General features: G+C 38.1%; 1 protein-coding gene across 1 annotated transcript in view; it reads right to left on the bottom strand.

Moving 5' to 3' along the window:
* LOC135304940 (beta-1,3-galactosyltransferase 2-like) overlaps window positions 1–24,665 on the bottom strand; it is a 577,146-nt gene that overhangs the window by 298,542 nt on the left and 253,939 nt on the right. The window contains 1 exon segment of the mRNA XM_064427917.1: window positions 7,053–7,198. The gene's annotated coding sequence lies outside the window, so the exon portion shown is untranslated.

The following is a 24,665-nucleotide window of genomic DNA, read 5'->3' as shown; positions in this document are numbered from 1 at the left end:
GCTTTGTATCCAAGGTGAAAAGTCAAATCTAAATCAGTTGATTTCCCAACTTTATTCAATACCTGGACTGCATTAAAATCCTTCCAGGAAATGCACAATAAAATCCTGCAGTTTTCTATTCACAAATTTAGTTCCAACTACACTTTGAAGGTAGATTATGCATATGAAAGTGTTATTTAGATTGCTGTTATCTACCACAGCTAAACCTAAGATGTAACAAATTTATAAGCACTATCCTTTAAAATCCCCATAGTTTTCCTATTCATATAGTTTTCCTATCCACTGCTCAGGCTTCACAGGACATTCTCTCTAGTTCTTGCAAATTAATATTGCACATGAATGTGTCTCAGTACCAGCAATTTCTACAAAATTGCACTGGAATTTAGCAATTTTTTTATTTGTTTCACAAAGGCAGACAGCATTCCCTCAACCCCCAGCATCTCAATCAAGCAGAGAGCTGCTCAAGCTTGTCTCCTCACTGCTTTGTCTTTAGTGCTCCCTTCACATTTAAATTTTGTGCAAAACAAGCACTGCATTTGTTTCGGTGATGAAGGTAAGAGACCATCCTCTATTAAAAGCTCTGAGTAGCTCCAGGAGCCACCACTGAACAGGCAGAGCAGCCCTGAGAGATGTACCTACCCATGATATGAAATAAAATTTGTAACTCATTAACAGAAATCATTAAGATTAATGTGCATAATTTGGCATATTTGTGAATATAATTAGAGAAAGCAGCTACAAAAATCAAGCTAGAAATTAGAATGGATCGTTGAACTAAAATGCAGGGTTTTAACAAGTTGCCTGGAATTGGTATTTTGTTAGAATGAACTCATACATAGTAAAAGCTAATCTGTGATTAACATAAAGCTTCCATGGTTACAATACCACCCAACAGTACTCACAGCACAAGGAATACCTTTACATCACTCACATTTTTTGAGACGCAAAATACATCAAGAACAGTTCCTAAGGCTTTCCAGATTTTTACTCCGGAACTACTGAGGATTTACAAAAATCAAACATAATGAAACAAAGCTAGAAAGTGATTGTAGCTTGCAAAACATAGGTTGCAGTGTAATTTATCATTTCTGGGAGAGGTTTTTCATGACAGGCTAGAGAAAGAGTGACATGGTTTCTTATTGTTTACATGCTGAAGGAAACATAATATACATAATATGCACGAGGGCAGAGTCTTAAGAAAAAACAGGTTTGGTAACAGGACTGCAAAATAAAGTCTGAGGAATTGCTGTAAGTTGCTGCTGCTGGAGGATCAGTATATAAAGAAAAGAGGACTGTTGTCATACTCAAACTTAAGATTAATCTTACATCACTGGAGCATTAAAAAATATTTATACTAAACACTTGCAATGGTTGCTATTAGAATGACAGGCCACCGTTCCAGAGCCAGCTCCTTTTCAGAGCAAAGGTTTCCCTGCCAGCAGAGTGCTTTACAGAAATGGCTCCTTCTGTAGATGGGTGCTTTGTCTACATCAGCCATTTCCAGATGCACAGGGTTCACATCTGCATAGCCTCAGAAGGTGCTACTCATTTACTGCTTACAGGCATTTTGTGAAAAGCTACTCTGGTTTTCTTCTGAAAGAGACAGCATAAGAATAAAGGGAAGCAACTGGCTTCTAAGCTGGGTAAGCAAGAGCCAACACTTCATGCAAAGAACGTGGCTACTGCATTATGTGAAAGGAAATTACCCCGAGACAGGGCTGCTCCCCTTTCTGCAGGTTCCAAGGTATATCAAGAGAATTAAATCAGTGCATCAGGAGAGGACAAGAAATGCAGGATGGACAGAGCCAGAGTAGTTAGGCACTATCTGCCAAAAGCAGCGATTGCAAAGGGAGAAGTGGCAATTAGGGACAGCCATAACCTCTCTCCTGGCTGGAGAAGCCATCAGGCACCGCGGCTACAGTGCAGGCACTGATTGCAGTAATGAGGCTGCAGCACATCTCCATCACCGCTCAGCGGCAGGATGTGCCTGCGCTGCTGCCCTCGGCCCCCCGGCTCAGCCTCGCTCAGCCCCGCCGTGCTCCGAGCCAGCACAGCCCAGACTGCACCTCCCGAGGCTTTTGGAGAAACTCTGCTCGTGGCAGAGTGCTCTGTAACAGAACGGACACGTTTCACTCGCTTAACTGGTGGGTCACCCCTCATGTGAAACTGGAAGTGATCAGACCTGTCAAATATTCAAGCTGATCCACCCAGCTTATAATGACCAGCAAGTTGTGCTCATTCATTTTGTGAGTCCAGATGGAAGCATAAGTGTCAAACTGATGTGTTGAGACATTAGGATAAGGGAATGACAGGATCTACTCTTAATCAGTGAACCTTGCTGGTTTCCCTGAAGCAGAATCCCCTTTTAAGAAACTAATAGCTGGTTCAGCCCTCAACAACCACTACGCCACTCATCTCCAAACATCCTTCATCTTCAAGAGTGGACAGCTTTATTAAGCTGTTCTAGCAGAACAGATGCTACTCATTAACTTTACCCAATTATTATACACATAACACTAGAATTATTTTCAGATACTCATATATCCCTCCTCAAAAGACCAAGTAATGACAGCTTTATTATTGACCAGCGCAAGATTCAAAATCTTTTCTCCAAAGTTTTCAAGAAAAAAACAATTGTTTTCACATGAGATGAAGATCATTATACACGTCACCACCTGACATTTTAGGGACTGTTTGTCACTTCAGGAGCTGCAGTGTAGACCTCCATTTCCTTCAGAACACACTGGGAAAACTCCAGCTGATACAGAATGCCTGCAGCAAAATTAATCACCAACAGAGAAAATCTGCTGCCATGCTGCTCCTTCTTTAGAATCCATGCTGTCTTCTTAAATTTTCCTTTAAATTACAGTTTCATAAAGATGTTTATTCTTATACAGAACATTCTCCAGGGCTATGACCTTATTTACCTGAGCAAACATGGGTCCCTTATACTCTCCAATCACAAGATCTTGATAGCTTAGCCTATTAATTATGCAAAATAGAAATAGAAGCCAGCAGATATCACAATCTTGGTAAATTCTACCTTATGGGGGATGCTGACTCAGATGTTCTGCACCCTGTTCAGTACCTAAGAGAAAATAAAATGGTTTGGGAGATTTTTTTCAAGTCTTCAAGTGCATCCAAAAACATTCATCTGCACTGTCTCTGTTGCTCTTCCTTGCACTGACCTTGTTACAGATCAGTATATAGAAATAGAATGAAGAATATTGAATTTGATATAGAGAAAAGACTGAAGAATAATTTTAACTAGACAATATCACTGCCCTTCACACTTTGAGTGACGGGACTCAAAAGAAGGCTACCATCAGAAGGAAGAAAAGGTAAGAACAAATGCTCACAAGCTCACTGTAATAATGACAGGATATAGAACAATAAATTGTTTGCAGCAATGGTGTAGTTGAAAATTATAGACTTCCTGAGTCATCACTGGGTCTTTGGATTTTAACACAATAACAATTATCTTGAAATCAAAGCAAGAAGGGAGTCTCCATTAGTTGCATCTTCTCACCTGAAAATGTTGTTGTTCAAAGGTAACATAGTACACACACCAGCACATCTAATTGCACTGTAACACTGACTAATTTCCCACTCAATGCTTTAAAAAAACTAATTTCTCTGTTACTTTTCCTCTTGTTCTTTGTTCTATGGTATATCCTTGCTTTGATTGCTCCTACCCTGCTTCCCCCTTTTCCCTGCTCTGTCTCCTCATAGCTTTTCCAAGACCCAGCCATCACATCTCCAGGGAAGACTGTTTTTAAACGTGCTGAAGTGAATCAACATACAGCAGTATGGTTCTTTTTTCTTCCACTGGTTAATTGAACTGTTCTTCTAAATACAAGGCTCTTTTATAGCTATAATGACTAAGTACTGACCAAATCCAAGAGTCACCTCAAAGGAACACTTTTACTAAGTTACCTCAGAACAGTCAACATTAATCTCCCAGAAATTCACATTACAGCTCCTGCCACATATCTGCAGTTCCAAGTAAGTAGAGCTGCAAATATTTGGAACAACTACTATTTAATCAATGTGGGAAATTTGGGATTTAAATGACCTCTATGAAATTGATACTATGCATATAAAAGGACTGCAAAAGTTTAATGTGTAAAATTAATAGAGAGATGTTACATAGAGTTTAAAGCTTGCAGAATATATCAAACACAGAAGGTCAGGTAAGGCACAAAATGAAAAAGGCTAAACTGCCCTAGCTAAAAACCAGAGTCTCTCAACCAGAGTGAAAACATGGATTCAGTGCTACTTTGAGATCCCAGTACCTTTTCCTCCAAGTCTCAAACAGGGAAAACTCTAACTCCATTCTCAAACCTGGGGCTGGCTACTCTGATCATGTATTCACAGTCCTCTGGCCTAAATACCTTTACTGAATCAAGTTGATCTGAAGGCATCATCCAGTCAGCTCTGGATCATTAACTTTCAACCACACAATACCAGAATTTGATTTTTTACCATAACTAATCAGCAAGCACCTGTAATAGAACATCACACATTTGATGCCGGATTACATGCCAGTTATGGCTTTTAGCATCTCTGACTTGTAGCTCTCCTAAACTTTTAAAACATAGGCAATAATTAACATGCCACCAAGAATCTCTTCAATTTGCAGAAGGTCTTTAAACAGTTACAGAATTTCATTCAAATAGAAAGGAAAATAAACTGCCTTACAAGTCAAGGTTGTTTCCAGAAAGTTCAGGTAAATTTTAAAAAATCAGGTAAAATATGAAAAATACCCCACAGGATACCAGCTTTTCTGCAGTTTCTGAATACCAAATATTACTCATGATCATATCTATGAAAGTGAAAAGAATAGTTGTCTATCCATTTCCATACCCTTAATTTCATTTCTAAATAGTCTGTCTGAGAAACATGAAAACTTGCAGGTTTTCCAATACCTTGATTTAGTGCACTTCAGATAAGAGATGTGACTACCAGCAGGGAAGAAGTCCCACATGAGGAAGCTCCATATGGTGCAGTACTGTCCCTCTTCCAAGGATCCAAACTCCAGTCTGAGATTTTCTCTGAGACATCCACAGAAACCCTTGTGCTGTCAGAAAGCTGTGGGGGAGCTTGAGGGGCAGAGCCACTCAAAAAAAAGGGTAAAATCCACTTCACAGGCAGTACTGCTGGAATGGACATTAGTACCTGCTCTGGGCTTCAACAGGGAAAAAAACACAGCAACATGGGTGAGGTATACAAACGTAATAAATTAAGAGACAAGGGTAGAAGGTGGTAAGTCAACAACATCACAAATCTATTTCAGAAAGCAGGAGAGCCAACTCTTCCTCTCCTAAGTGATTCCTGCCAGCAAAGCCTCTTTGGGCATCTTATCCAAAGCAGGGAGCATACTAATGCTCAGCTTAGGAGATCATTAAATCCCAGCTATTTCTTGGCTAGCACATCCAAAAGGCAAGTGTTTTATATCCAAATTATGCATTTTCTGCTCACAGATTCTCTTTTTCCAGATGCATTCAGCTCTGCCAAAAATTACCCAAAAAGGGAGGGTAACAAGGCCAAATTTTCTAAAGAACCAAGGAGATTAAAGCATGCAAATTTTTTTAATGCATTTAAATCCTCATTGAACTAGTGATTATTAGGAAATTACTTTTTTAGTATCCATGAGGTCCCCAGTATAATTCTTACACATCTAACATGGAAAATTTGTCCATGAAGACACTCTTTCTCAGAAACCAACAATAAGGCCACCACAGGATTATAAAAGAAATACATGACCAGCTCTGGCCATGAATATTGCTGAATCCCACAGACACTGAGAATTTGCACTTTATTCCTGGTTTCAGAGGGAGTAAAAGAAACACACAAATTAAATACAGGGACATGAAGAGGTACAGGGTCTAAAATCACTATGAATTTGTATTAGAGTATTGCTCTGATAACTAAATATACAGTACAATAAAGGAAGAAATTTCTTACTTTTCTTTCTCCTTCCTGAGGGAAGAGCTGAGTTTGAGGGATCTGGCCCTACCTGGACAAGAACAATATCACAAGAAGTAGAAAATTTTCTAGAAAGTTTTTACATTTCACAATTAAATTACAACCAACTCTTGCCATCTGGCAAAACTATGCACAGCACTCATACAAAAGTTTTAGATGAGGGATGACAACAATTTGGAAAATATTGAAGTGATTTTTTTTTCTGCTTTAGTCTAAAATAGTGCATTATGCATTTATTTAGGACTGGACATTTATCAGTTTGCTAAGGGTTTTAGATCTGCAAGAGGTTGTAGATAGAATCATCCATTATAGCCAAACATTTAGAAAAGACCCTGCCTTGAAACCAAAATGGATTAAACATAATGGAACTTTGGCAGAAATTCCAACCCTTAAGTTCTCCTTAGGAGCTGACTTATATTCACATTTCTATTCACTGGGAGAGCCAGTGTTTTCTCAAGTCATAAATATGTAAGGCCAGTTTTCCCCAGGTTCTTTTACACCTAACCAGCTCACTACAGGTCAGTGTGTTACCATACTTTGGCAAAGTAAGAGTTTGCTCTGCACACTTTTTTACCCTGTACAATTATTTCTTCTTTATGCTTTTATTTTTTTTTAATCCCCAGTCAGTGATGTATAGGATTTCTTCACTGATAAACTGAAACAAATCAACTGCTGTAATACTGCTGCCATACAGCAAATCAATGTGCAGCAAGGCTCTCTGTGTATTATCTACTTTGTGGCTGACACAAGTGTGCAAGTGGCCACAAAGTGGTCTGAGGACCAGAACAGGGGTCAGGAGAGATATATGAGGCAGGTTATTTCCACACTTGGAGCAAGAAAGTAATAAAGATACAGAAATATGATGGTAAATAAAGGTACAGAAATATCACTGAAGTACCTTGCAGTGGTGTTACAACGAGAACTGTGAGGTCACCAATCTGTCACTAAAACCAAATCTCACAACGGCACCAACCTTTGTAATACACAGAATTACTTATCCTGCTGAAATACACAGAATTACTTATCCAGTTGTTTCCTTTGGCCAGAAGAAAGCAGCCCCTTACCAGGCATGGCAGAAACAGCAGGTCCCTGCAAGGGGAGTCCAGCACTGTAGGATGTACATGGAGAAACGAGACAAGGTTCTCTGCTTCACCTGCACTCTACACCTCATCTTACTGTTCTGTTCAGGCTGGATATCTTCTGGCTTTTACTGAAACAAGATTTAACATACAATCATTATTCTTGTGCTTTTCTTGAGTATCTTGAAGCACCAGTGTGAGTTTACTGGAAAATGTTTAAAAGTACAGGCATTTTTTATTTCAGTTCCTTAATATATTTAAAAGCACACCATGAGAGCTGCTGAGTAGCAGAGATCCTGCTTTTAAGAAAAAAAAATTGTGCTTGCCTTTTGGAAGTTATTTTCATATTAAACTCCTTTTCCACTTTTTAATTTTAGTTTAGTTTTAGCTTTCATTATATATTGTCATTTCTTAAGAACATGTAATTATACTCTCGGCCATTTTTTAAACCTCATCTTGATTAACACTAAAGAGCAAAATGCTGTGTAGCACCCTTGGCAGGAAGGAAGAGGGAAGGTTGAACTTCAGAGAGTTCTATTCCTTATATATGAAGTACTCAGTCCTGCTCAATATGCCAAGTCTGAAGCCTGAGTTATGCACATCCTATTCCACTTTAAAATTTATTTTCTCATTTACATTTTAAATATGAAAAGGTAAAAACCATTGTAATGGCAAAGGAAGAGGAGTTAGGAGCCATTTGACTGCCAAGCCAGCAGCAACAACCATTGACATGCAAAGCATCACAGGATATTGTGTGAAGGACAGAAATGTCTTCTAGAAGCCTAAAACAATATATTCTTTTCCATTTAAAAAGAGAAGAAGTACTTCAGTCCATATCCAAACCACTTTTCCTTCCCTGTAGCAGCAACCCAGTTACAGTAGTATCTTTTTATGTGCCAAGAACAGATATTTTACTTCATTTTTTCACTTTAGACATTACTCTAACAGAAAAGATAGTTACACAGCTTTGGGCCATGATGTGTGTTTGAGTAATTTTTCTTCTGATATTTTCACAGTTCAGAGTGGAGAATGTAAGCTTAGCCAACAGATAAGTAGAAGAAATACCTTCTACACTTGTATCAGTAAAAAACACTGGCAAAGTTTCCATAGGTAGATGGTCCTTCCTGAACAGTTTATCAAGAAAAAAGAGACTTCAAAACACAGTCTTGTTGTATTTGGACAAACTTTCTTACAGTGTGCAGTTTCAATTAGCATCTTAGCAGTGCTTCTAGTGAAGTGTTTCCCCAATATTTGCCTGTCTGTTTTATTTCTGCTAAGTGAGCTAAGATTCTCTAAATTATTTCCTCAGTTTAGCCTCTAAATTAGAGCTGTTGTTGCAGGCTGTCTTAATGTGACATGAATTTCAAATTCAATGTTTCATATTATTTCCCTATATCACACTGTTAGAAAGTATTATGCAGCTGTAGATAGCATCAGCTTTGACTAACCAGGAAGGGAGGCAGCAAACTGGATTATCAATATATTCATTCTTTCCTGCTTCACTGTGCACCAACAGTAAAAGCACATGGCCCTGAAGAGCCTGCAGGTACCTCAGCTTCCAAGCAAAAACTGCTTTATTTCCTCAATCCACTATTAATTCATTTTCAGGAATCTTTTCTCCTGTCAAATACTGTGGAGCAGACATTTTAACTGTGGAAAATGTTGCTCTTTCTTTGTAGTCCTCCCCTGTGAAACACAAATGGCTGTCCCAAAAAGGCACCTGGAGGCCATGTGCCTGGTGCTTACACTTGGTCAGTTGTCATTTCTGCTTCAAATAATAGACCGGATATCCACTAAGGATTAAATATTAACACTAATATCTTCATCCTTGACTGCATAAATCTGTTTCAGTCAGAGGAAAGTTCAAGTGAGAAGTGAGACAACACCAAGTCCATCAGAATCAGAGCACTAATTCTTCTTGTGCTTAGTGTAGCACCTCATGAGATCACAATAAGATATGGAGAAAAAGTCTAAATTTATCTTTAAGATAAAGATTAATATGTTTTTAACTCATACTACTATTATTGTACATACACTAGTTCTCATCTTTGATTTCTGAAGAAGAAAACTTAAACCAGTGCAAAATAATTGTTTTAAATTATCACTATAGAGCAACATTAAATTTTCTTAAATTTGCATTCCCCCTTCAACACCTAAAATACTGCCTGGAATAAAGCTTGCAGGTCTGTTGGTTAATGAGTTTAATAAACTGTGTCCCTAAAGACCACAAGCATTATGATGGTAACAAAAGTTATGCACTGGCTGGGAAGTTGGAATGAGACGATACTAAAAGGTCCCTTCCCACCCGTTCTGTGATTCTGTGAAGCTGCTTGGAAAATGAAAGACCATCAATCCATGAGAGTTTTGCTTGCAGTAATCAGAAATATGCAGAAATTGAAAAGCAATGTAAAAGTCCATCAAAAGGATACCATAAATGATGATAAACACAGGTTTTCATGATCTCTATAATAAAGCATAACACTGATGGAAAAGATGATGTAAGCAAAATAACACCTTAAATATTTTCCATCTCAGAAAGTGGCTGACAGGGCAAAAGAAGTTCATCTAAGAAGTCAAGTAATTAAGAATACAGTAACTGGTTTCAGAAATGAAAATACAGCACTGATTTAGTCCACAAGGGGTGGTTGGTATCTAGAATATCTGGTATTTGCCTAATACAAACAGAGGCTAAACAAGACAGCTGCATAAAACTGCAGCTACCCCATTAAGAATCAAAAAACTTACACAGATGCTTTTTAATAAGGAAGAATGGAAGAAAGCACAGTAGTATTGCTGGGGAATTTCTCCAACTGTGCCTTTAATTTATACATTTGACAAGTTATTAAAAGAGAGTAATCTATGATGCAAGATTACTGTGTTACTGGAAGTTTCACAAAAAAGTAATTTCTTGTCCTTCTCCGCTCAAATAAAAATTTTGCATCCTGTATGCATTATTTAGTATTTTAAACCTTCAAGCTACTGCTTGGTGCAGCAAGCTCATAAATCATCTCTTCCCCATCACCTAGAAAAGCATAAAAAATAGTCCTTTGTATGCAATATCTCAATGTGACCATAATTATTTTACCATATAAATATATTTCATCTGCAGACTAATATAAGTTGAATTTTATATAGTGGTAGACTAGATCATCAGCAAATAAATTTTTGTGTCTGAACTCAATAGAGCTATTTCCTGATGAAAATTTATTCATGAGACAAGGCAAACAAAATCAGACTGTCCCAAAGCATGTGGTACCACTTTGGCAAAGTCATGGCTTTTATTTTCTAGTTTCCTAAGAATAAACAGATTTTAAAGGGGTCAGGACCAGCCTCGGGTTCAGCCTGTCACAGACAATTACAACACACCCTGCATAATCTCAAGAAAATTCTTCCTATCCTTCTTTATTTCACCTGTTGTTATCATTGATAAAAGATGACAACATTTGTTATGGTTAACTTTCCAGTCTGAAGCAATTACATTTTCTTTTGTCTGCAATGTATTCTAGGAAATAGTAATCACTTTCATTCACATCAGGCTTTCTGGAGGAGGGCTGATCCTTCTGATGGCAGAGCACCACCAAACATAGCAGTTTGTGACTACAAGTGCCAATGGAAAAATAATTACACAGTGCTGAGGAGAAAAAGTTCAGTAAACAATCTACCTCCCAATAGCCCTCAGCCGTATGTTTAAAAAGAACACTGAAGATTGCACTTCATCACAGAAACATAGAGTGGTTTGGGCTGATGGGCATCATCTAATCATTATTATTTACAGAGGTGTCCAAATCCAGCTGTCAGAAGGGGTGGCACAAGTTGGATATTATTGATGAAAACGGCTTTCTTCACCTCAAAGGCCACACAGGCTTTACTCTCACTCAACCGTTCTTCAAAGGATATGAGACCTACTGCTATGTATATCACTAATTATAATGTACTGGGCATTTTCATTTAGAACTGCATGCAGTGGTATAAAATCCATATGAGCAGCAGCAAGAGTTAGTACTGAGGCATTAACTGCTCACTGTGACACCTATATGGACAAATGAAATGTGTGAGGGAAACCACACATGGGGACAGAGACCAAAGAACACCTTGACTCTGTTAGTGCCACTGATGTTGAAGAGAAGGGGCAACTGGTGCAATAAACCTCTGCTCATAAAAATGTCAGACACCAGAATGCACCTGCTGAACTCCAGGTCACAGTGAAAAAGAGCCTTGGGAAAGACAAAAGTTTGCTAAAGGAATGCAGAAATCAGCATACACTGATCTGAGGCTGGGCACAAGTGTTAAAAAAATTATTAAATCTACAGGATGCTTAGAGAAAGGTATTTGCCATTTTATGGTAGAAAAAGAAACAAGACTGCATTATTCAAAACTCTTACTGCAAACATCAGCTCCTAAACATTGTTGGTACAAATGTAAAATGAGAAGGGAAAAGTAGTAACATGAGGCTCACTTTTGCTTTTCAGTAAAAAATGGAATAACCAGGAAAGGGAATTATCATCAACTATTTAGAGAGTTTCACAGAATCAGAGGAGTGCTTCAATACTAAAGACTGTGGGAAAATAAACTTACTGCCTTTACCACTGCATTTACATTCATATTTTCTTTTAACATTTCAAAATAAGGATTTTGACATGGAGATCAAATATTGTTATCTACTGTGACATATGACAGAGCTTTTCATTTAGGCTGAGTTGTTTGAGTTTGATGTGTTTTTTAAAACTTCCCTTGCCTAATTTTATCTGAGTTGAATAAATATAGATGAACTTTAATACAAAGGCAAAGGACACATCTCATCTGGTGTGACAAGCTGAGCCCCCTCCAGGGTGTCCATCTACTGAGGAAGTCATATTCTATCTTTCCCAGTCCAATTCTGAGAAGTGACAACACTCCCCAGAAGACATTCATGCACTTGAGCAGACTGTTGGTCTTGCCATGGCAAAATCTGGTCAAATGACTTTTCCTCCTGGCTTACGTTAGCCAAGACAACATAAGCAGGTGCTGAAATTCCACTTTGCAGGGTGAGAGTCTGCCTGCTGTGCTAAGAGATTACTTGACTGTTTACTATTTTATATGTATCTCAATATTTCCAAGTAGAAGTAAACACACTCACGCAGGAGCGTGATCGTCCACCACAGTGAACCCAGCTACTGTAGTTTTACAATGAACATTTATATGATTACTCTCATCCTTCAAGATCAGTCATCAGATGTTAAAGTCAGATTTCTTTTTTCTGAGTAGCAGCAGCTTGCAAAATAACCAAGTTCCCTGTCTTCATGACCTCCAGAAAAAGAGATGCCAAAATCAGGGCCATTGTGAAGCCTTTTTGGCCCTACATAGAAGTAAAAAATCCCAACAAATAAAACCCAAAGAAACAAAGAAAGAACTAGAAATAATACCAACAATGAAAAGAACCCAGGCAACAAATGGTTAGAACCACTCCTGTGTTTCATTTTGTGCTGTGTGTTTGTGGACACCGAGCCGTGCGATGCCCGGTTCCATTCCCACGGACAGGAACAGGTTCACAGGCAGTGGTGGGACAAGCTCTCCTCCTGTGACTGCAGAGCCTGCAGGAAGGCACTGCCCACCAGGCTGCAAAGCAGACAAGGGGCTCCCCTGGGGATCAGGACAGGCCATGTTTTGGGTGAACTGCTTTCTTTCTTTCCATGACACCTGTAGAATCTCCTGGTTTTGATCCAATTCCATTTTATTCCCCTCTCAGAAAAGGTGGGCATCCTACAGGGCATCTTCCTGCACAAACCTCTTCTGCTCCCTACACTGCTGCATGCATCTAACTGCACATATATTAAATGTGGTGGTGCATTTTTTACAGTGATGGGTCTCTTAATGGAGCCTGAAACAATATACAATTTTTCCTGTATATTTTGGCTTCATCTTTAGTGTATTCTGTCACTCTCAGCTCCACGTTTCTTCAGCATGACTAGAACTGTCAGGTACTGCTGAAGAACTCGGCACAGATGCATTGCCTCATGTGAGTCTGTAAAAGCTTCCTTCCTTTCAGAAAGGGGCTTCCTGTAGATGGTATAGCACCAACTTATTTTAATGCCACTACAATGTTAAACACATGTTCACAATTTTTTACAGTTACAATATTACAAAAATACAAACTGATATTCAAGCACCACTTCTATTTAAAGATCAAGTATTTTCTCAGCAGGAAAAAAACAGAATTAGTTATATCCTCTATAGTCTTTTTTAATCTTCTTAGTTGATTAAATATTGTTTTATCTAGGCTTTAACTTTTGGAAACAAAAGCAACATATCCTCCTTTGCTAGACTGGAGACTGTCTTGTTAAATAGCATAACTATATTACCAGAATGCCTGCTGATACATGATTCAGTGCATACATTTCAAGATCACCAGCCTTGCTTTCATTTATTATCCTGACAGCTTTGCTGCTAACAAAAAAGACAAGTATGCAAGCTTAAAACCAGACTGCTCCCCTGCATTAACATGGCCAAATAACAGCCCTTACTGGTAGACTGCCCATACAAGCACTCACTGCACAGTCACACAGCACACAGAGTAATTCAAGCAGTGAGTTTTTCTCTTTTTGCAAAGGTAGGGGGACAATGAGGCAAGTAGAATGAGCTTTATTTTAAAAATGACCTCACATTGGTATTTCTCCTAACAGACCAGTATTTGCATTATTGATTTTTCCAAAAGTTACCAGCTGGTGGTCACCTTGACTAAATGTCAGAGTCTTTAAAATGTCATTTACAAAGGGGCCTGCCTTTCAATTATGTGCGCAGATGAACAAAAGGCTCATGGAATCATCTGAAGTAAATCATGACCCTAACTTATCTCTGACTGGTGTGATTATATCAGTCCAGGGGGTTTTAGCATTAGGACAATAGACAGGAGTTCATATTTGCCTTACATGTCTAATGTAAAGATTCCTCATGGGTGAAGCAGAGATTTAGAGCTCAGAGAGAACCAGAACTCAGCAGAGAAGCAGCAAGGCTCAGGTTTCTGTCCCACTTCTAGCACCAACAAGGGTCCCTCAGTACCCAGCAGGATTCAGTCCCTGTCCTTCCCACCTGAGCCAGCTGGACTCCCATTGTCCCTTCAGCCAAACATTTCTGTTTCCCACTGTTCCCTGAAACCTGTGCCTGAGAGCCCTTCTGCCCTTTGCAACTGCACAACACTGCTGGAGGATGGCCAGATTAGCACTTCTGCAATGTCTCCAAAACCTGAGAAACCCTAAAACACAGTATTTGTCTTGCTTCATTACTTGATTAGTATTAGTAAGGCCAATCTCTCTCACAAGTTTGCATAACTGCTTAGAAATTTCAGCTGTCAGCAACCTAATTTTCTGGGAGAGTGAGAATCCTATAAATACCTATTCTTCTCAGTAAAACAAAGAACAAATCATTATTTATTCTAAAGCACTGAACAGTGACAATTTTCTCAGCTACTTTTGGCTTAGCACATCTCAGACAACTTGCAAGAATAAAGTATAAAAGATCTGGGGCCAGAGTATGATCACTTCAGAGGTGTAAAGGGGTCTGAAATTATCCTGCATGGCAGGTGGGAGTCCTCCAGTCAGACACTGTGGGAGCAGAGAGCCAGCTCTGAGAAAGCCTTGAGCTGAGGGCAGCACAGCCACCTCCACCCTGCACAACAGGGAATAGTCTTAGGACTGCTCAAAATAATGACAGAACACCAATATTTTGGGTGAAGGAAATTAGAGCTTAGAGCCTAGAACAGGCCTACAGTCTAAAATACTCACTTCCATTGTGCTTTTTGGTGACTGGACTCTTATCACATTACTGCTATCTGACACATTTCCATTCCTACATGTTGTGTCCAAATATTTGACTGTTATGAACTCTTTCCAAAGATAGCAATTTACAAAAATTCATCTGAAAACCAAAAATTTACCTGCTATCCTTCTGCTACACACTCAGCTGCTGCTGCACAATCACCTTCTGATCTAAACCCTTGCTGGCATGCCCTTCCTGGTGCAGGAAGAAGTGTATTCCTGATTTACCCTTGGAAGGGGGACCTTGGTATCTTCTGGAATTTACAATGTCATATTAAAAACAGCTTGGCTAATTCTCTATCTGGTCCTCATTAAATTTTTGCAGTATTCTTAGTTACCATGGAGCCTACAGTTCAGCTACACCTTTTTTATTATCTAATTTATTACCATTTAAATTTAAAATAATTCAATGACCAAAAACTGAAGTTTCCAAAGTTTGAGACTTGGAGTCAGGATTTTGATTCACACCCACTACTAGTAAACAATGTCTCCCTTTAAATAAAAAGTTTGCTGTTTGCTTTTTGATGTAAGCCCTAGGTTTTTGAACAGGACAAAGCACTGTAGCAGAAATGTGTAAGGCAAGGTTCTGCCATAGTAATAGCATGGTTTTTGTGACATTGCTGCATTTTTTTATTCTAATTTGAGTGCAAAATCTACATAGTAGAATCTACATAGTAGAATCTACATAGTAGAATCTACATAGTAGAATCTACATAGTAGAATCTACATAGTAGAATCTACATAGTAGAATCTACATAGTAGAATCTACATAGTAGAATCTACATAGTAGAATCTACATAGTAGAATCTACATAGTAGAATCTACATAGTAGAATCTACATAGTAGAATCTACATAGTAGAATCTACATAGTAGAATCTACATAGTAGAATCTACATAGTAGAATCTACATAGTAGAATCTACATAGTAGAATCTACATAGTAGAATCTACATAGTAGAATCTACATAGTAGAATCTACATAGTAGATTTCTTTGCATTAACTATTATTTACATTAATTACAGCATCCAGAGTTTGTAACAGTAAAAACCTGAGATTCCATGTCACATAATCACGTTTTCCTTAGTAATAAAAATAAAACTCTGTGCATAAAGATTGACCCTAATTTGCAATTATGAACCTTGAATGTCTAAAAGCTGTGCCCTTTCAAATAGTCTGTTCCAAGAGGAGAAGAATCGTGAGGCACACTTATGGCTTATACATGGCACACAGTATAAAAGAAATAGGGAAGGTACTTTTGTAACACACCAGCTGAAATTGTTGCCGGCCAAACATGTTTCCTCAGCTTACTCTGAGAAATTCTCTACACTGAGTTACTAAAGATGAGCTTTCTGCACATCCTGACCGTAATTTGTTGTCACCTACTTTCACTAAGTGACATTCACAATAAACACCTCTCTCTAGTGTCTGCTCACCTACCCTACTCTAACAGTGAAGACTAACCAGAGTTCCAAATTCCAAACACAATTAAATTAATGCTTAGGACCAAGGCATGATGAGTGGAGTGGCACTCGGGACAACAATCACAAGATGCAATGAACACACACCCCTTACTTTTTTTCACCTTGAGCCCCTCTCTTCCCCAGGCATTTACAAGGGGAATAGTGCATTTCAAAAATATTTTTCCTCCAGAATTCCATATGTATCCAAGTGTTTGTACAAGCATTGCTGCTTGTTAGGTTCTAATAAAACTGTCTACTGCTGAAAAGAGTTGAGCAGAGGTCAACTGCACAAGGTCTGATCTTGCATTTCATCCCCCAGAACCTACTGCCATACTAATTTCTCTCCCTAAGAGTGCAAGACAGACTGTAAAATTAAACTTCACAGTTGCCTTAAACTAACCTTTTGACTGAAATCTCCAGCGCTTCTTAGGGCATGCATCCCAAGGCTCAGCTCTCATCCTTAAACCACTCTGCCTTCTCATCTTTCCCAGCCCATGAGTGTAGGAAAAGGAGCTATTTAAGCCAGATTTCCCATTCCTTACTGGTAAACCAGGTCAGTGACAGTCCAAGCTGTTCCTCTGCTCTCAGGCTGTCAGGGTTGACACAGTGGGGAGGTGCTGGCATGTGGCTTCATCATCCTCAGGGACAGCAGCACCCTCGCAAGGGTCACCTACACTCTTCTCTCCCATTGCAGGATTTTGGGCTCCCAGCATTAAAAGAGTTAATTCAGGGTGCATTACAATCACCTAAAACTATTTTAAAGCTTCGCTAACCTTCTCCAAGTGAAATTCAACCTCACAAGAAGAATAAAGTAATCAAATGCCTTCCATAACCCATAATTAAGTCAGTCATTCAAACTATGATGAAAGGTACACCTTCTAATGAACACTAATTATTCCATTTATTAACAATATGTCTATTAACTCCAAGTACCATAAATCCTGATCACAAATAGATCCTATTGTACATATTAATTTTTATTTTATGGAAAAGATTTTAAGAAAATGAATTAGAATCAGGAATTTAAGGAATTTAAATTTAAAAGGACACACATCCCCCATCACTATATCCATGTTCCAAAGCTGAAAACAGTAAAGCAAGGCTCTAAAGAACTCGTTTATTACTATCCCACTAGTTTTCTGATTTTTTTTTTTACAAATACAAGTTTCAATTCACATATACCAGTATAGAGTACAGACACGTGTCCAGTTTTTATAGGTTCCTTTCACCTGGTCACGCTGCAAGGAGAAGAGCAAAGGATGTTTTCTCACTACATAGTTTTAGATTAACCTCCAATTTTCTAGGAAAATTCCAGTGAAAATACAGTAGAAGCATAGGCAATGCTTTGTACTGGAACTTTTTTCATCCACTGGCCTATTATTACTTTATTTCATTGCTTGACCCTTGAGGAAACACTTCCCCTTTAGCTTTCTTTATTATCACTATTCTTTATGTAAATAAAACCTTATTTCCCTTTGAGGGTGCCTCAGATAACCATCCAATGTTACAAATGTAGCATTACAGGGCTTTTTGTCTGGGGCTTTTTTGTGGTCTGAGAGTTTCTGCAGCTGTGTCACATTCAAACTCAGTTGTTTGTTCTGCCCCAATAAAAGACAATTTAAAATAGATGACTCTCAAATTTGGATTAATTTAAATTCTATACAGAATGTAGTTCAACAAGATTGCAGTTCTTTTTTGGCATACTTTTCAAAGCTATTCTAGTAACAGAGTTTACTCAATAAGAAGCAATAACTTTACACAATTATTTAGGGAAAGCAAATATCAGATAAAACTTGCTTTTGAAAATTGTCTCCATATAATCAGGAAATAAATTTCAAATTCTTTCTATGTACACAAATAATTTTGAATTGAGAAGAACCACTGTCAAACAGGAAAAATACTCTAGTAGGAGACATTCCTGACAGAAAAAAAAGTTTTCAAAAATATGTATTTCAGAAAAGACTGACATAAAGATCCAAGCACAGAAAGGTCAACTCTCAATAAGTGCATTATTTTACCAGTTTTAAGGCTTTATTAGTCCAATGCAATCCTAAGAGTGAAGTTTATTAGTTGATTACAGACATTCTCTGAAAATAGCTCAGGTCCAAACAGTTTTTATCCACCATCCAAACCTAAATCTAATTCAAGTAACCTCAAGGCAAGAGTATATTACTTAATTTGTGCAGATATATTGGAAATTATTAGAAGCCACAGCTTCTGATATACAGAGATAGGCTGAAACTGTTCGCTTTACTCAGGCCCTTGCCCTTAAAGCACTCCTCTCATCAAAAAAAACCCCAAAAAACAAAACAAAACAAAAAAACCACAAACAACATTATAATCTGAGAAAAGAATCAAAATCACATACTTTTTGTTTTAAACAGACATTTTTCAGCTTGCTCTCGCTCTACAGGGCTCTTTGACAAAGACCTTCTGCCGAAGGATCAGAGCTCAAGACCTATGGTGTCACTCTGGAGAGCCTGTGTTTAACAACATTACACCTATCGAGGCTATGAGGATTTCATTTTCCATGCAATTGTGTTGTCACAATGTTTTGGGGTTTGTGTTTTAGAAAGGATTTTGGACTTCTAAGAGAACACAGCAGGGACACAACTGACCTGCTTGGTATCTGGAGACTGCAGAGGGGTTGGCTGGCCAGGAAACCCTGGTGAGAAACATTTCCAGGAAGCTGCCCTGCTCTGTCTCTCTAGTTAGAGGCTTACAGTGGAGCGAACCATATAAAGCTTATTTTCTTCCCTAGCTCCTTATAAATACTTTTATGTTCAATCAGACTCGGAATTACACAATTCATGTTCCAGCACCAGTTTGTCAATTGGAAAATTACCTCAAGCTACAAGGTGTTATGGCATGGCTGAAAAAGTTCTGGAAACTGATGGTACATGGGTTCATGAGCTGTAAACATCCCAGGGGCTCCAAGACACCCTGAACCTGAAACTTTCTAAACAGAATAAAAAACGTAAAGGCTTCCGCTCTCTTTTCCCCATCCACCACCCTTCACACAGACTTGAAAACCAAATCATGTACTTGCCATTAGTGTTAAAAAAATACCACAGAATATTTGATCAGATCCCAACTCAAAGCTCACTGCAGTCATTGGAAATTTTCCTGCTGCCTTCTGTAGGTACAAAATTAAGAGACAATGCCAAACGCTGAGTTTCAGCATGACAGGAACTTCCAGCCAGCAATACATACAGAAAAAACACACTCTGAAAGGCTAAACCCATCCAGGAAATTACTTCTTGGGTAATTATCTTTACTTTTATGCAGAAGGGGGCTGTCAGCATCTGATCACTATAGTCAGTTCAAGCTCATTTACAGGTGCTAATCAGAGCAGATTCAATCTCACCTTTTATAGCTTATTAAATCTTTGAAGACTTCTTTATAAAAAGTGCTTCCTTGCAAAGAGCTCGGTACATTCAATTCCAGTTCATTCAGTAGAAACTGAATGGGTTTAGCAACCTTCAGGAGTCAGTAGTTTCTTAGATTTTAAAGCCAGAATAGACCCTTGTGACCACTTAGTCAGGCCTTCTGCATGCAATTTCACTGCAGTCCTGAGAGAAGCACCTAGAATGCAGGCAATTACTGGCAGAATGAGAAGCAGCTGCCCAAGGCAAGCAGCTGGGCGGGTTTTTGGTTATATTTTTCCCCAAAGTTCGCTATCTAGAAAATATTTTCAGTAATGCTGCAGGGGAGGAGGGTGTGTGTGTGGGGGGGGGGGGGGGGGGGGTCTTTGTTTGTTTTTTTTTTTTTTTTTACACTAATTTCTCATGACAGAAGTACAAATAAAATGGAATAACACTTAGCTGATTTATGGAGAACGACTGCTTGACCAAAGGCTTATGATGAAGATCTGAAATTTACCTTGCATTCCTTGGGGGTTACTAATGAATTTGAGGTTAGGGTGTTTTTTAGCTGCTCCCGTTAGGAGCAGCCACATGGAATAATGGTAGAGAAGGACCAGCAAACTCGTTTAACTGCATTTAAACGGCTGCTGGATTACTCCTAAAATTTTTGAATGTGCTAATCAATATTAAGTACCTTGTCTGGAGGAAAGCTACTCAATTCAAAACCTACCAATCAATTCACTATTAAAGCAGTTTGATTTATTAGCAGCACAATCAGCAGCACGGGCAGGAAATGTCCAGAATCAATATCAGCAATCACACACATAAACCTCAACTTTACAAGGTATTAACACACACCTACTAATTTTCTAAGCACGCTTCAACAACTAATCCCCAAAAGCTGCAATCCCCTCAAGTTACTGGTAGTTATGGGGCATTTCCCCACTCTTGCAGAGGGGCAGGTTCCTTATTCCCACACATTCCTGGGAGCTGTGGTTGCTGAAGCTTTCCCTAATCCCCAGGCCGGTGAGAAAGCCAAAAAAGCAAAGATTAAAGACTCCCACTAAGAATCTCTTAGCAAGTCTTTACACACACACCAAGGGCAGCAATCTCCCACTGATTTTGCATTCCAGCAAATACACCAAGGTAAGACACTCATAGGAATAGTTTGAGATTATTATTATTACTGGAACATCACTGTAAATATAAAACATTCAGATAATATAACAAGACAATATTTCATTCACCAGTGGCATTTTCAAATTAAAACAGGTATTTTTGAAAATAGAAGAGTTGCTGTAAGGTATCAGGCTAAGTCAGATTCTGCCAGTGTAGAGAGCACTGAAAAAAAAGACACTAAATAATAAATACTATAATAACATGATCTCTGTATTTGTTGAAATGGCAGTGAATCAAATTAATCAGATTTTTCCAATTATCTTTCCTAACAGACATGTAAAAATTCTGGGGCACAAAAGCTGGTATTGTTCATCACGTCATCTTACAATATTATATATGGCAGTACTATAAGCTGGTGGGCACCAATAATAACTAAGTTTTTGGGTCTTTTATCCTGTTCATATTCTCAATGGAATGACCACCTGTTATCTGATATAACACACTGTCTTAAATGCCAGTACAAACAGAGGAAGAATTTTCTCAATTAGAGAATTTTCTCAATTAGTCTACAAATTTGGCAGAATTCCTTCATCATAATCCTCCTAAACTACTGAAGCTCTCTTTGTTACTGTGAGATAAATAATACTAGTGAAAACTATTATCATTTTTAGGTAGCAGAGAACAGCTTTAATATTTAAACTTAAAAGAGCTGTGTAATTACCAATGCCAGTGAGTCATGCTCTATAAGAGCAAGACATTTTCATTCTTTTTATAGAAGAAAATTTGCAGAGGCACCACAACTGAATTTTATGCAATTTCTGACAATAAAATGTGTTTGGGTTATTGCTGTATGAATAAACCATTTCCCAGAGAAAGCAATATAGTTTCTAAAACATATTGCACAAACTCACCAGCTAACACCCCAGAGGAAAACCATCATTAAAAAAGCAATTTGGCAAGTCTGATTCCAAGAATTCTACCAGAAATGCATCATCTAAACAGAATTACTGAAGTCAGTTCTATGATGCAAAGATTGAAATAAAAGCAAAAATCAATACCAAAATAAACACAGGAAAAAAGAAAAGAGGTACTGAAGAAATAAATCTGGAAAGACCAATACTTCACAGAGAGCATGCTGTATTTCTATGTATTTCTGTTTTACATTGCATACATTAAAACACAGATGTTTCATAAGTCTGAGAAGGCAGCTGAGTGTTTCATTGCCACAATGCTTTCAGATCAGCGTGCGTGAGTACAGAGAGCAGATCTGAAGGGCAGAGCTCTTGGCCCCAGGGGGCACAGGCAGCCCACCCATTTCTGAAACAGGCAATCTCTGCTTCCTTTCATATACAGACAGCTAGCACAAAGTTTCACTGCTTTTCCACACCATGGGGAACCTATTTTTCCCAAAACAGTCAAGCAACCAGGAGAACCTTCCTTTGTGGTCCCAAATTTTATACCTTGCAGTAAACCACAACCATTTCATTTCAAGATCTGTGGAATTTTCTGGATATTCTGTGGAGGTCTGGTTCATATTCAGATGAAATTAGCTTTCTTACAAGATAAAATACGTAAAAAGTCAGATTTTAAATCCTTTCTACCTTCTAATCGTGTGTGCATATAATGTTAGTAATATAATTTAAAATAATTACTTTGAGAATGATAGAAAACTCATGATTAAGATCACTATTAGAGACTAGCATATCCAATAATTATCTTTTTATTAAGTACATAATAAATACAGTCTTTTAAGGCTTCACAGGAGGAGCTCTGGTTTAGCAATGCTTTCGGCTCCAGAATTTAATTAAAGATTTAAAACTCATTCTATTTTGTAAGAAAGACTGATGTGAAGACTGTAGAAATACATCTGGAGGTGTTCTGAGTGTCTTTAAGGAGTTTTATGCTCAAGAATCCAAATGAAAATAAATCACAGGTTTAAAAAACTGTTACTTTCAGATTCTTATGGCACCATAAAAGAAATTTGAGTGAACCAAATATCCAGACAAATGCCATAGTGGCTGAAAGAACAGTTTAAGCAATTCCTGCACTCTATCCTCAGATTTTCACAAATATATGATGCCTGAAATTCACATTTTCCAACTAACTTTTATACTACTGCAAGGTTAAAAACCTGTTTAAAGTTACTGCTAGTGTTTGTATCCTCCCTTGGTAGGCAATCCCCTGGCTCTGGAGTGCAAAGGCACAATTATCTTTTCATATTCCCCATCTTCAAAGCTATGCAGCCAGACACCTGAGCACCATGTCTGAAATCTTTATTTGCTGATAATACTTGAAAGGAGAATTTCTGATTAATTCTGTAAGTATCACTCTTTCACTTCCTTGATATAATCACTTACAAATTAATTATAGGAATAGAACTGAATTAGAAATTAAACCTAGACTGGCTATTATTTCTCTAGACTGGCTCAACTACATCTTTATTTCTCAACAGCCTATGTTGGGTATAAGACAAATAAGTGCTTCCTTTACCCTTCATTTTCCAGAACAGCAAGTTAGGTATCAAGGCATAAACCAAATATCTAACATACATAGATAACTTTTGGAGATTACAAGTCTACAGATTCCACAGAAATTTGAATTGATTACAGATTTTCATGCAGAAAAAGAAGAATTAGCCATCTGAGAGCTGGAGATCCTTTTGATCATTTTATTTCTGCTCCCCATGCCTGTGCTCAAGAGGCATTTTGTACTCATTTATACAGGAAATGAAAGGAACTTCAAAAGCACAGATACAATCTCCTTCAATTGAAGATACTTTACTTGCATTTTGTTTGAAAGTCCAAAAAATATCAATAGCTTTATCTGTACAGTCTAATAAGTTCAGGTTTCAGGGGTGCCTTATTCCTTAAGAACTGCGGAAAGCCTCAATTCCTCATAAAACAGTGTTTAAAAAAGACTGGAAACCTATTGTGCATTTCAGGTCTTTTTGCCACGAAAAGGAATCAACTCAGAAGTCCAAATGCGTAACAAGAATTCAGAAACAGACACTTTCAAAGAGAACTCTACATTTAAATTTGAAATCTACTCCCAACAGCAATGGTGAACTTCATGAAGGGAGGACGGGGGGAAAAAAAAGAATAATTCCTGAGACAAACCTAACACAGGAGTTATTGCTGAGCCATGGCATACCCCAGGTTCCACCCCAAGGTTTCCTATGCTGCTCTGCCTTTAAAACAGCAAAATACTCCATGCAAATCAAGACTGATTAGTCCTTAGGTAAGATCTTAAACATGGGACAAGTCTGTGGGTGACATCTTTTTTTTCTCCTCATAAGTGAGGTTTGAACTCTGAAGTGTAATTAGCTTCAATCATTAATTCCAAAGCTTGGATAACTCAGAAATGAGAAGTGGTGAAATTATGATTTTCAGAGAACTGGTGACTGAACCACGAGCATTGCATCACAGCAGCCTTACAGACAATGTATTATGTAACTGTGTGAGCTCAGCAGGGATGTTGAACTGCTGCTTCTTCCCTTCAGAAATATTAAACCCACTTCATCCTCTGTATTAGTTAACATATATGTGATTGAAGAGACATTATTATTTTTCTAACAAAAAAGTTTATTACTGGTTGTGAACCTTGTCAACTAAAGGAAAATACAGGGGGGAAGCAGAATATTTATATACCTGATACCTCCCAAAACACAGAAAAACAAACCAAAAGAATCAATGAGATAATATGGATTTTCTGTACATTTTTAAACACTCAAGTGGGCCATCTCGTTATGTTGTGTCTCAGGCTGTTTCCAGATAACACATATCAAATCAGCCTCTCAGAAGCTGTTGGTTGAAGTTGCAGGTTATTCATTAAATAGAGGGTACACTAGCACAAACATATCTACT

The sequence above is a fragment of the Passer domesticus genome, chromosome 7, assembly GCF_036417665.1.
Source record: "Passer domesticus isolate bPasDom1 chromosome 7, bPasDom1.hap1, whole genome shotgun sequence".
In the NCBI taxonomy this organism is placed as follows: Eukaryota; Metazoa; Chordata; class Aves; order Passeriformes; family Passeridae; genus Passer; species Passer domesticus.
Note: the sequence above shows the minus strand (reverse complement) of the source record. Positions and strands in the feature narration are given on the sequence as shown.